We start from the raw sequence: 14,328 nt of genomic DNA on the forward strand, positions 1-14,328 counted from the left end.
TTGAACACACTTTCTGAGTTACATTTTCAAATTGGATAGAAAGAAAGAAAAAATATATTCGTTATTTTTACAAACTACTTTGAGGAACTAGTTGTATATATATGCATAAACATACATATATAATGTAACGTAAAGAAGTGCAATGCAGTAATTACATGACTTACTCTGTGCAAACATTCTTCAGACTCATTTGTCCAAACCAAGAAGTGAACCTAGTCTATCATAAAGCAGCACAACTCAATTTTTACTGTGTTCAAAATCTTATTTTAACAAGGTCTGTCCATCAGGAAGGTGTGCACCCTTCAGACCAGAGGGCATCTTCATGCAGTGGTCTGAACCTAAAATTACAGCAGTCTTACAGCAAAGCATGACACTTCTCAGAGGCATGGGAGCAAACTACAGGTTATTATTTGAATAGCTGCATTATAAAACTATTGAGGTTAACAAGGAGATACATTACTTTTTGGCTTACTTATGTTATTACTTGCTCACTTACAGAAGCCCCAAATCCCAAACTGTTAACATCTGCACATTTTCTCAGTCACTAACATGAAACAATCAACTGCTTGGACGTTGTGCACCTTCAACTGAAGTACCTGGCTGGAATGTTTTGATCTTGAAAATAATACATTTTAGAATGGGCTTGCATCTAATTTTTTTTCCGGCACTGGACATCACAATAGCTGCTTTTCAGTTTGAACTTTTATAAGCTGCGTAAAGAAAGCACACAGCAGTTGTCATTAATAATTTGTCTGAAATACATATTGCTTCATCTCCTGGTTGGACTTGATAGACCACATGGAAGATCTACATGATAATGATGATAAATGCAGCAATCTCATCAGTATAATGCTTATTCTGATAATGATATATAGTTCATAAAGATGACAAATAGCTTTTATATACTGATACAGCCCCAACAACCTAATATTATAACCTTGTCACACTGACGTCTTGGGTAAACAGATTACCAAAGTATTTATGATATATCAACCACTACATAAGCACTTATTTATCTTTTTGCTTTATATTCAACACAATTCACTTTTATGCAAATTGTAACAATTTATACCCCAGGTTTTCAACAGTGGGCTGACATAAGCCTGTTTTCTTATACAACAAGAAGTAATTTTAAAGAACTGTTGAGTGGGACACTGAAGTTATAATTTCATTAACTGTTAATAACCACAAAGCAGACTATTATTTTTCTACATTAATTGTTTCCATGATGTTAATTTGTACATTCTTGGAAAAAAATAATATAAAGCTTAAGAACCCCCCCTAAAGCCTCAATGTTTTACGTTACAGCTTTATACTTATAAAGTGTTTATCAGGCAGAATTTGGATTTCTAGAGCCTCACAAAACTCAGCTTTGTGAATAAACAAAACTTAGGACAGAATCCAACTCTGATTCAAGGGATACAGTGATCTTCCTCACCCATAGGTGAGCTTTATTTTGTTCTCCATTACCATCTTATTTCAGATGCATATCTCTGAAAAGTAATACTAGGAAATTGTCTTGCAAATGTTACTTGTACTGACTACAGATCTAGTTTACAGGACAGGTGGCTTTTAGCCATGCAGACCCTAGGCAGTGAAGTGTAAAAACGAAAGAAAACAGATCATTCCTACAGTAACGGCCGCAGTGCCCAGTGACAGCAAAATTACTGCCTGTACCGGCGCATGACTGGATGTTTAATATGTCTATGTAGCCTCTAATTCAATGCAACTCTTATGGAGGTAAAAATGAAGCCAACCATACTCACTGAGTTTTCCTGGTGAGAAGCAATGGTCTGAAGTGAACTTTTTATATTGACACTATTACAGAAACCCAAGAAATGCATAGTTGTACCTTTCTAGTCACATTTCAGGACCTCCTCTGGTCAACACACTCAGATCACAAATGACTGACCATTTCTGCTTTGGCAACCAAATCAGCTGCTGAAAACCTAACAGATCCAAAGCTGTTGCTCAGCTGCTTCATGCCATGTAGGTACACAAGCCTGGTCTTTCAGTCTTTCCCCTACCAGCAGCAGAAGAATGGAGGTGAAATAGCATCCTACTACTCTGAATCACTGTTGTCGTATAAAACAGCTGGGGTGAGTACTTCCAACAGCAATCTCAAGCAGCTCTTATTAGGTAAGAACATTTTTAAACTATTCTCACGTACAAACACACACACACACTGACTCTGTGAACAAAAGAGGCTACTGGGACAATACAGTCTAACCTGCTGCGTAACACAGCAGAGACCATCTCATCCTATTCCACAGTGCCTTCGATCAAGCCCCATTTGTGAATCAAAAGCAGCATACTGCTTTTACCTTTGCTGCATTTCTAGAGGAGCCCAAGAGAACTTGGTGAATTAATGAGTACATTTCAAGGGTGTTTGAGCATCTAATTCTCTAAATTGCTCCAGCAATCCTAGCCTTAATTCCAAATGAAACCTTTTAAGTTACAAGAATCCACAACACTGTTTGGTAAATTGTTCCAATGTGTATTTACTTCGGCTTAAAAATAAGCACTTTGCTTCCATTTCTAGGTTTAACTTCCAGGTACAGGATCGTTTTTATCATCACTTGTGAGTCTCAGAAGTTCAGCATTCTGTTGCCTTCCACAGGGAGAAAATTGTTTTCTGGCTCCCCCCCTTGAACACTGAGCCAAACCTGCCATTATTTTTAGTCTAATTTGAACCAATCTTGTGGGTTCTCCCAGAGTTTCTCCAGTTTTTAACAACTTTTTAAAACATGAGTACCTTAATAAAATATGTCCTGTAGTGGCCATATTTGGAACAGAAAGGTGACCCTTTTGTATCTGTAAACTTGAGTAGTGCATTAACTTGCCACATGCAGAATCCTGTTACAGCTGGTACTGTACCATACCCTCAAAAACCTTTTCAGAATTTTGATTGAGGGGATCACATCCCCATTTTGTACTCCCTTATTCTTGTACTGCATAATTCTTAAGTATAGTATTTGTTTATAGGCCTATATTTGTCTACAGAGATTGATATAGGACATACAGAACGATATTTTACATACAAAACTCACCTAAAACTTTTACGCAACTCACCCTCATTGGTATCTATCACTTCACCAATTTTTTGAAATTTTTCCAAACTTTACTTTTGATGATTTTGTATTCTATTTTACTCCTTGCAACTGTCCTGATTTTCAGGATTTGCAAGATCTGAGTTTTAGCTGAAAGAAATTCCTAGCCAGCTCATAAAACCTAGGTGCCAATTATTTCATTGTGCTGATTTTGTAACACTGAAATATTTCTTCCCACTTTTAAAATAAAACCAGTGAGATAAGTGTTTGCAGGAAATCTCTAGTTTGTTTAAATTTCATCAATGTGCTCAGATAAATTCAGCAAAGCAAAGGCAATTCAGAGAGCTTCAATAATACACATGACTATACATCTTGTTCTTGATGAAAGACACTTTGTTAAACCATCTTCCTTGTTTTTTTCCTTTGGTCTTGAGAACCTAGTCACTGCATCCAGCCATGACTGTGGTCTGTTTTGAGCATTCAAGTCCTGAATACCAGAATTGTTTGCCACGTACCTACTGTGACCCACTGCTATGATGCCCTTTCCCCAAATCATCATCCAGCTTTTTAAACCATGCCTGCAGCATGCAGAAAGAAGCTAAAAGAGCCAGCAGGAAAGGGCAAAAATCCCAAATAATAAGTAGAAACTATACAATAGGAATAAAACAGATTTCAGAAACAGTTTAAAATAATAACTGTATGGTACAGGGAGTTTCATATAAAATATGGCTTTCAGAAGAACATAATTTTGTATTACCCAGTAAGTCAGAAGAGGTTGCTAATGTACCTCAGCAAGACTTTCACTATTCAGTGAGGACAAATTTATCTTTTTATTTTGCACATTGAGAGTTCCATCCCTGTAATACTGAACTAAAAAGATTATCGGAATCAGAATTTTTATGATGTTGTTGCTTTAGTTGTTATAATCATATAAAAATATAAAGACAGACCATATAAGGACAGATGTGCTTCCTATACTCTTTCCAGTGCAAGAATAAATGTGGAGCGCCTGATTCCATGAAGCCATCAGGACATAGTGAGATAGTACCTATATTTATGACTGTGCCTATGTTTGCTGATGATGTGCAATGCAAACCTAAGGAAGAAAACCCTCCCTGCATCAGCAGGCTAAAACTAGTGCCAGTTCCAGAGATCTGTTTGTTTCTAAGATAGGCAAATTATTTCAGGGATATGATTTTGTACCATGGGAGTAAACAGGATTTCCCACTGTGTTCAATTTAAATTTTTTTACTGGAAGAGAATGATGGGAATACAGAAACATTCCCTTTCTCAGAGTTAATAGTGTTATTACTTTTCACCCACTGTGCAAGCTTCCTACAGGCATCCACTTCCAATAGTGTGCACTTACAAAAAATAGCCATGCTGGGGGAATTCAAAGGGCCATATTTGAAGGTGGAAGTAGTTGCCTAAAGAAGAGTGTTACCTGTCTCTGATACTATGTCCCTTGGCCTCAAGTCTGACACTCAACAGTCATGCATGCACAAGCAGGTCTATTTTGGCAGTGACTTTGACTGTAAGGTAAGGAAGTCACAAGGAAAGGCATTTTAAAATTAAAGTACCATTTAGAATTGGATAGGATTAATATAAAATAGGAAGAAAAGGTGTAATAAATAACAAAGGAGTACATGTTTAAAAATTTAGCCTCTCTTCCTTACCTATATTATACAATCTCATACTTATCAAGGCAATGGGAGGTGAGCTGGAAGCAGGCAACTGCCTTGAAGTTACTTTCTCTGTTTTCCTGAGCCTATTCCTCTGAGTTTACTTGTTTACTTTCTTATTTTAATAAAATTAAATGAAGATTAAATAATTAATAAAAATATTTAAAATTAAAGAGTCTGTTTTGGTACCTTGACATAACTTATATAAAAACATAGATAGGCATGTTTCTTTAGTACTCTCTGATTAAATCCTGCAGGTGTAATGTAGTGATGCTTTAAAGGCAGTGAAATAAAATAATTGGTCAGAAGGTTCCAAAATTGCTCTCTTTAGTTTTACTGAAGCTAAGGTTAGCTGTAAAAAACACAGCCTTCTTTCTGGCATTCTGGGACAACTTCCTCTACCAATTTCCCAACTTCCAAAAAACCCAAACCAAAAATATCCAACAAAAAGAAACCCCAAACAAACAAAACCCCTCAATCTAAATGGCATGGGAAGAAGGGCCACACCTTCTAGAATTTAGTCAATAAATATCTAGATGACACCAACTGTTAAAAGGCAGGAGATCAAAGGTACATTTCTGAAATAAATAATGATACAAAAATTATTATAGCTGTGAGGAATTGTTTCCTATTTCTGCCAGATGTGATGAAGTGAAATTTTGTTCAGACTGATACAGAAAAAACGATGGCCTTAGCTATATTGAATACCAGCCTTCCTCTTTATTTTGTTCCTTTTATTTACCAGGTAAATATTTAACTATGTAAGCAAATTCATCACAGTTCTGTATTACACAGAGATAAGCCTCTATACTTTCTAGTTATTAATGGTCATTTCCTTATTTATCAGTAAAATAAATTGTTTGATACAATATTTTATTCTATATCTCAGCACCTCTCTATCTGCATTTTTATTTTCTCCACCTATATACTATAACTCCATTTTCCCTTGTGCTTACAAGGATCATGATTTTTCAGAGTTATGACATTATTGTTGTCACTATGGCACTCAAATTTAAGGAGTGGCCAGGAGTCATTTCAGTATCTGGCTCATTCCCAAACATTTTGGAATATTCCCTGTACTTCCGACTTGCCACTGGATGCAAAAATATTGGCTCTTTACATCTCATCAGGTGCCTCTTGTTGCCCACATACTATTGTTTAAAAAGAGTTATCTCTATCTTACATTTTGATGTTTGGTCTACCCTTAAGTAGAGAAGGAAGTCGAATATCTGAAATGTGTTTTCATTTGAAATTTCCTGGTTTATCTAATAGACAAGACAATTCTCCTAGCTATCGCACTGTCATTTAAGTCTCTTTTCTCTGATTCATAGGCTTTGTATATCCAATGAGGGAATTACCATTCAAGCTGTAATAAAGTCTTGTCTAAATTTTTCTTTAAAAAAACCCAAGCAAGTAATGATCAGTTTTCAGTTAGCACCTGAAAGCTGTGTCCTGGTTTTGGCTGGGATAGTTAATTTTCTTCTCAGTAGCTGGTGCAGTGCTGTGTTTTGGATTTGGTGCAAGAATAATGTTAACAACACGCTGTTAGTTTTACTTGTTGCTGGGTAATGTTTATATTAAGTCAAGGACTCTTTCTTAGTGTCTGCGCTGAGAGAGCTGGAGGGGCACAAGGTATTGGGAGGGGACACAGCCAGGACAGCTGACCTGAACTAACCAAAGGGATATTCCATACCATGGCACGTCATGCTCAGTATATAAACTGCGGGGAGGTTGGCCGGGGTGGGCTGATCACTGGCTGGGCATTGACCAGTGGGTGGTGAGCAACCGTATTGTGCATCACTTGTGGTTTTTTTTTTTTTCCTTTTGGGTTTTATCCCTGTCTCTCTCCCCTTTTCATTACAATTACTATTATTATTTATTTCAATTATTATATTGTTCTTAACTCAATCCACCAGTTATGCCTTTTCCCCCAGTTCTCCTCCCCATGCTGCTGCAGGGGGGTGAAGTGAGTGAATGGCTGTGTGGTACTTAGTTGCCAGCTGGGGTCAACCACAACAAGCTGTTTTTTCTTTATATTTGATTACACTACCTTTGCCTCATCTAAGCTTTTGTGCCTTCTCATTGTACTTTACCTCAGGCAATACTTCTAATTTTTCTCATTACAGCTGTCACCTTCACACCAGCATTAATAGTAAAATACCTTACACTTCCTCTTGTACTGCATCAAAGATCATCATATCTTTTAAGTGGTAATTTGTTCTCCATGTCTTGTGTCCTTTTCCCTAAGGAACAACATTTTTAAGAGTCTGAGACTGCTCTCAGTCTCAAAAAAATCATACAAAGCATCCTCTACCCTATCTCCCAATAAGACAGGAAGACCTTAAGACTTAAATTTCTTCCCTATATTCTCCCTGTAGAGGATTAATTATATTCCTTTTGTTTGGTCTCGTTATAGTTCAATTTCTTCTGTGTCCCTAACACATTCCACATAGGTCCTCCTTATCCAACTTCTTCACAGCCTAGTCATCTTTCTACTGATAAATGTGTCTTGATTTAATGGCATGTTTAAGTTCCATCTGCATTTCCCTTGAACAAAATTCACGATAGAGTAACATACATTGATGATATATACCTTATGAAAATAAATGGACCTCATCCTGCTGTTTCTAATAAATGTATCACTAGTCAAAATAACTTCTTCAATGACATAATGGTGGTTTTTTACTCCTTTAAGATATTTTTTATGCCCCTACCTCATATCCTTTTGCCCCAAGCGAAAGTCCCCTTTACAGAAAGGCACTAAACTGACAGGAAGCCTCACAGAAACTGGCATTTCTTCTGAGAAGCATCTATATCCTCATTAGTTTTGGCATTTTGTCCATTCATATTATTCTACAATGAACAATAATTTTTGTGTAGTTCTAACGGTGTATTTACAATAAAAATCACTCCCTACTGCATTCCCCAACACAATCCTCCATATTGAAGGAATTCCCCATTACACCGATTCTCCCAACACTCAGTAAAAACAGTCTCTGTTCTACCCTTCAAGTGGTGTTGACTTTGCTTCTTGTGAGTAAGCAGAGGGTTGATATATTAGGAGGAGTGTGTGTGTCTGTACATATATCTACAAAAACCCTATCCAAAATCTTAAATATCCTATCCAAAACTGGATGGATCAACTGAATAGGTGGAATTTATAAAACATCATAAGAAGGATCAAATTTAATAATAAAACTAAATCATAAGCTTATGTCCTAGTATTTAAAAAAGGAAACCACTCAGGTGAACTTCAAGTAAAACTAGAGGCAGAAAATGGTAAATGAGATTGTTGTTGGAAAGCATCTGTCATGATACACGTGAACTGACAACATGCATTTTGACATTTCCTAATTTTCACAGAGGTGACTGCACAGCCTTAATAATGTTATTACTGCATCATTCTTAACCTTTTGACCCTTCAAAAAGATAGATGCCCAAATTGAGGTGCATTAACAGCCAAAGCTGAGCACAGCTGTAAGAAACTGAACACTGGGAATGCTGGAGACAGTTCCCTGTGCTTTGGGTAAAACAACTGATCTTGTTGTGTAAGAAAACGCATAGCAATTGATATAAATATATATGTGATAAGTAAATGTGTTACTGTAAAAAAAAATTCCTAAGATAAAAATCCAGCCAATATTTGGGAAAAAACACATCACTGCAATCATTATATAAACATCTAAATGACATTGTAGACTTTTACAGAAGGCCAAACAGAGGTAAAGGTAGATGAACTGACCTAGTTAGTTTATACTGTCAGAAAATACACGCTAGGTCCAAGTTCTATTCCGCAAAGAAAATGCATTACTCTTTCTCATGTATAAGTACCTTAGAAATATATACTTGTAATGTGTAAGTATATATATATATATATGCTACATATGCAACATACAGCATCATATATACATTATGTCTAATAAATCACCCTGGATACAGTTTTATGGCTATGGAAATGTTCCAGCAGCATTGATATCTTCTCCTTTTACATTAAGTTTACTAAAATACAAAGCAATTGTTACTGCTGGGTAATTTGATAAAAATTGAGTTGAAAAAACCTAAATTTTTTAAGTGAGTATCCATTGACATTTTTTAAATAAAGGGAAAACAATGAGTAAAGATCACTCTGGAGTGATACAAAGAGTATTCCAGAGATGTAAAACATTTCATTCAGTATCTTAAACTTACCGTCCATTCAGGGAAATATACAATTTGAAGTACAGTATCATACCTAACTGATGGTGATATACCCATAACCAATTCTATAATTAATAGGTTAATTTAATATTAAATTGCTTGTTACTGAACTGTAAACAGTTGAATATAGCATAGTTCTAAGAGTTACTTTTAAAATCATATCAAATGATAAGCAGCATGACCACCATGTTAAAAAGAAATATAAATTAAAAATACTCTCCTTGTTCCTAGTGCATGTATGTTTAAGTCTGTTATGTGGTAATGAAAAAATCACATAGGGAAGTATGGATTTTAACTTGTCTTGGTATGATCAGCTTTGTGAAATACCCATAGTTCACTACATGTAGACGTTTCACTGCTATTTAATGTGTGTTCAAGAGCCTAGAGTTGCTAGAGGTCAGCTTATCTTCAGTATGTCTACCAGGTCAGTAAGAACCTGGTTTTTTTCCAACTTTTAGTGTAAATAAATAAATAATAAAAAAAAAAAAAAAAAAGGCTGCTGTGTAAACTGTGGAAAAGGAAGTTCTGTCCCTATCAGAGCTTCTCCAGGCCACTTCAATGCTGCTTCCGAGTTGCTGCAACCACTCCCCCGTACTGTTCTTTGTACTTAATTTTTGGCTCTGATCTCTCTCTTTCATTATATTCCTCTAGGCCAAATCCATTCTTTCCTCTCATACCTTCTACACTCGCTCCACAGCTATGACACATCCTAGCCCCCTCTGGGGCCCTACTGGACATTTAAATTTACGTGCTTCAATTTTATGTTCATGTCAGACTCATGAAAATCATTCACCACCGCATTCAAAGACACCTGATAATAACACTGTCTGCACTCTGCAGACCTAGATAAGTACAAAGATGAGTTATCATATACATCATTTTCTAAGCCAAAATTGCAAGCTATCAGGCTACCTTCATTTCCATTAAAGCAGTTCAGATTTTGCAGTCACTTGGCTTCCTGCCTTTTACAAGTAAATCTGCAGAAAAATGAATAAAAGTAATGCAGAGACAGATCAAGGAGAATGATCAGAGAGTAAGAAGAAAGGACTCACCTCCTTTAGTCAGTTTTCCATTTTAGTTTGGTTCAATAGTTAGAGTGAAGAGATTTTTGCACACTTCAATTCAGATGTCAGTTCCAATATTTGGTGCTTGACTGTTCTGAAACACAATCAAAGTGTAGCAGTTAAAAACTACTAGCCTGAAACAAGATAAAATTATTAACATGGCAAGCAGATATGTATTCACGAAAATCACAGCAATAGTAAGAGGCTTTATATCAATAGTCTATGACAAAGTTTTCACATGGTACCACACTGTCCTCCTTGCAAGAAAAAAGCACAAAAATATACAATACTTAGATTGTATAAAGCTGCAATTGTGGTGCCATCTCACATGCTTTACTCTCCCTGCACAACACATGAAGTTTGTTGGTTCTTTTACAGAAAGATACAAAGGCTAATTACATGTGATTGCCTCAGTAAATTTACTGTCCCTCTGCAAGTTTGCCTCTCCCTGAGTCTCATCCTTCTACAACCTTTTCTTACACTACATAAGCACCGTGGAGTCCTTGCTGCCTCTGTCTGGAACAGCAGAGGAGAATGATGAGAAAACTTGACCACCCACCCAGCTGTACACACAGTGCATCCCCACCAGCATTCAGTGGGTAGTGGACAAAATTGCAAATCACTGCACACTTAAATATACAATTTTTTTAAAAAAATTATATAAACTGAAAATTCATATTTCCAAGCCATTTTCTTTCTCTGGTAAGGAAAATGACACATATGTTTTTCTCTTTTAGTCCTCCAGTACTACTTACTAAGACTAACAGAAATAAGTGGCTTTCCTCTGTGTTCTATATTTGAGCTCTATGAGTCATCTCACTATTTCAAGTTTTCTCATCACTTAAAGGTCTAGTCTATTTTATTCTGGTTTTTTTTTTTTTTCATGTGAACAATTTGTAAGTACAAGCCAGAATAAGCACAAACATTTTTTCTTGTAAATGCAGTTAACAGCTCCAATCAAAATTTACTGAAAAGCTTATTAAAAGAGATAAAAAAAAATATGTATGTCTAAGAGTTCTTAGATACTAGCTTTAGATGATACTGAAGTACAATCAGTACAACGACTCGTTCAATATGTTGAAAATACTGACGTTATTTTACTCTCTTGATGCTCATTCAGAGTAACACCTTTACACAGACGACAGTTAATGATTGGGCACTAGTTGTCAGAAAAAACAAGTAAAAATTTTCAGAGCAAAAATAACCTGTAAATATTACAAACTCATATTTATAAAGCCAGAGGAGACCAACCTGATCAGTGAGTCTGATGCCCCACTTCCCATAGGCTAGAAAACTTTCTTTAATTAACTGCTTTGGAAATGGGAGGCACATCTTAGTAAAGCATCAAACGGGACTGAAATTAGCTTCCAAATAACCACTAAGAGGACAGAAGAGGACAGGAACAGCCTCTAAGCATAAGACAAGTTTATTTCTGGGAATTCCTTAACCTCAAAAGCAGTCAAATTGATAAAGGCTGCAGTTTGCCTTTTGTAACTGTCTTTTTATTTGCTATGAGACCTGTTTCCAAGATGAACAAAATTCTTATACTATTTCAGAGCCTCTGAAACTATCAGAATAGAAACAGATTTCCACTAGTACTCCAACGACAGCACTTTTGTATAGCTGGCTTTGAGGGCCTGCCTCTCCCCTGAGGTATATAACCATCTTCATTGTATTTCTTCCCAAAACTAAAGCTAATTTTCAGTTCTTTCTGTACAGGCATTCTTTAAATATTTCTTTCTGGTTTGTGCAGGTTTTTGAGTCAGAAGGGGGAGACAAAAATGTTTAAAGCAGTAAAATGTGATGGTAAAAGCATCAGTTTGGCAGTGGGATCGAAAGAGAGGTATAGAACTGGAAATTAATCTTAAATAATTTCAGAAATGCATAGATTTCCAGCTGACAGGTTTTCTTTTGAGGGAGGCTTTAATTTGACTACAATATTGACTACCTCATAACCATTTCAGATTTTCCTTGAGAGTATAAAATTGACAGAGTATATTTAATTGAAACAAGTAAACTGGATTGATTTTTTCATATAAGATCCCCTTAGGAAGCTTTCAAAGATAAATCTCTAAAGGATCAAATTGGGAAGGCCTTAATGAAGAGTCTTCAGTTGTAAGGACTTCTCTGAACACATTGAAACTCCCATGTTTGAGGATTTGCTTTATAAACTTGCTGAAGGTGGGCTCGAACGGGTTTCTCTTAGTTGGAAGCATTTGCTTGGACAAGAGGAATCTGAACTTGTCAGATGTATTTAGTGATGACAGGGACACTGAGGCCATGCAATGTACAGGTATCACCTGCATCAAACAAGTGTTAAGCACACTGTAAGCCACGGCCTAAAATGTAAAAGAGGAAATAAAATTTGAGAGGAACTTTCTGCAAACATATAAATATATATGATACAGTTTTCAGAGATGGTCATGGATTAGTGTGCTTCAAGCTCTGTACTACACATGGTACTATCCAAGTCAACAGACCAAAATAAATCAATGTTGTTTTAATGGCTTTCAAATTTGTTTAATTCTTCATCCCTTTTGCTTTTGGTACTTATTTGTGCATATCCATGCATGCGAGCCTTCTCTGCCCACTTTCCTTACTTTTTATTGAATCAGAGACACACAACCAGAAAAAGTTCACCGAAGACTAAGATGATGATGGCAGGTACAGAATGACTATTGCATGACAGACAAATGAACAGGGTAAGACTACTTGGCCTATGAAAGAAAGAATTGAACCATGGAAGATTATGAAAACATGACAGGCATGGAGAGGGTTAGTAAAGCTATTTTTTTCACTGCCTTATTCTGCCCAATGCAAGAACTAGAGGGTGTCAAATGAAACTGGTTAAGAATCACATTCATAAAAAGGAAGAAAGCAGAACAAATGAACAAAGGGACTTGGCTCTTTCTGAAACATGCAGTTGCACTGTGGAACTTGCTGCCACAGGAGGTTATGGGCATCAAATCATGCCTTCAAGGGGAGTCTAGACAGGTGCAGGAAAATGAAATTCCCTGATTTTAGCTAACTATAAATGTTCAGAAACATTGAGCTCAGAAAGACCCAAGGTTCAAGACAGCTGGAGGCTAAGAGCATATGCTTGCCACATTCTTGTATTCTTTCTTTTGGTCTTTGATGCATGAAATAGAATGTGGGACAAAGGACTGTTGGCCTTGACATTGCAGCCATTTTAATGATCTTCTTGTAGTACACGCAACAAGCTGTGCACACTGATATCCCCACCCAGCATACAGGAAAAAGAGAGCAATTGAATAGAAAGTGGACAGGATTCAAAAGCTTTTTTAGACTGATGTGTTTACACCACTGTGAATGACATTGAAATATAGAAGTACAAACTGTAGGGCATCTGATCCCTTCTGTTTAATTTCAGACTGTTGCTTTTTCATGAAAAATGTGGACATTATGAATTGACTTTTCACTCAACAGACTTGACTTGAAACTGCTTCATAGCCTGTAATCACTGCTACAGCAGGAATCAGACCTACATTAACCTCCCCAGTTTCTGGTTCAGTTTTAGCACACAACAGTGACTCAAATTACCTAGGTATTGTATGGCAGATCATTGAAAAAAAGCAGAGTCTTTAATACCCACTTTTAGGTGGAAAATACTAACTTCACAACTGCTATGTAGTTCTAGCTAGATCTGGTCAGAAATACACCTAGAAAAAAGTGTGGTGGAGAACAGGAAAAAGGGAATAACCTGGAACAAGTGCCCAGGGAGGGTGTGGCATCTCCATCCTGGAAGATATTGAACACTCAGATGAACAAGACACTCAGCAACTTGATGTAATTTTGACATTAGCCCTGCTTAAGCAGGGGCTTCAGCTAGATGACCACCTTTAATTCCTTTCAACTTAAATTATTCTGCAATTCTGTAATTAGTGTGAACATTATCATTAAGCTAAATTTCAGTGCAGAAATGAAGGGCAGGTCTTCAAATATTTGATTACACAGTAAGCCACTCCATTTCTCTTCTACTTGATATATCTCCATATTCCTGGGGTTCTGCTGTCATACACCATTTTTAATTATCAAATATATACTGTAAAAGAGATGAATCAATTTTTTATGAAGTAAAAGTAATTTGTAGTGAAAGTGGATGACTATCCATTTCTCTGTAAGCAGTGTCAGGATACGGACCTATTTTAACAGCCCAAATTTGTTCCATTACAGGAATGTCTTAGAGTGGCTTTATATATAGTGCACCCTTTCAATGAGGGTACCCAGGGTGGCAAATGGCAGATAACCTCAGATGTTCAGAAGCGACCTCTTTCAGAACATGATTTAGTGCATATTAAGCCACTAGCACCAACA

General features: G+C 36.5%; 1 protein-coding gene across 2 annotated transcripts in view; it reads right to left on the reverse strand.

Moving 5' to 3' along the window:
- Positions 1–14,328, reverse strand: part of DLGAP1 (DLG associated protein 1) — a 429,880-nt gene that overhangs the window by 254,493 nt on the left and 161,059 nt on the right. For both annotated transcript variants that reach the window (XM_056333020.1, XM_056333021.1), the window contains one exon: positions 9,982–10,087. The gene's annotated coding sequence lies outside the window, so the exon portion shown is untranslated. The remainder of the gene's footprint in view (positions 1–9,981; positions 10,088–14,328) is intronic.

Source organism: Falco biarmicus, chromosome 3 (assembly GCF_023638135.1).
Source record: "Falco biarmicus isolate bFalBia1 chromosome 3, bFalBia1.pri, whole genome shotgun sequence".
NCBI lineage: Eukaryota > Metazoa > Chordata > Aves > Falconiformes > Falconidae > Falco > Falco biarmicus.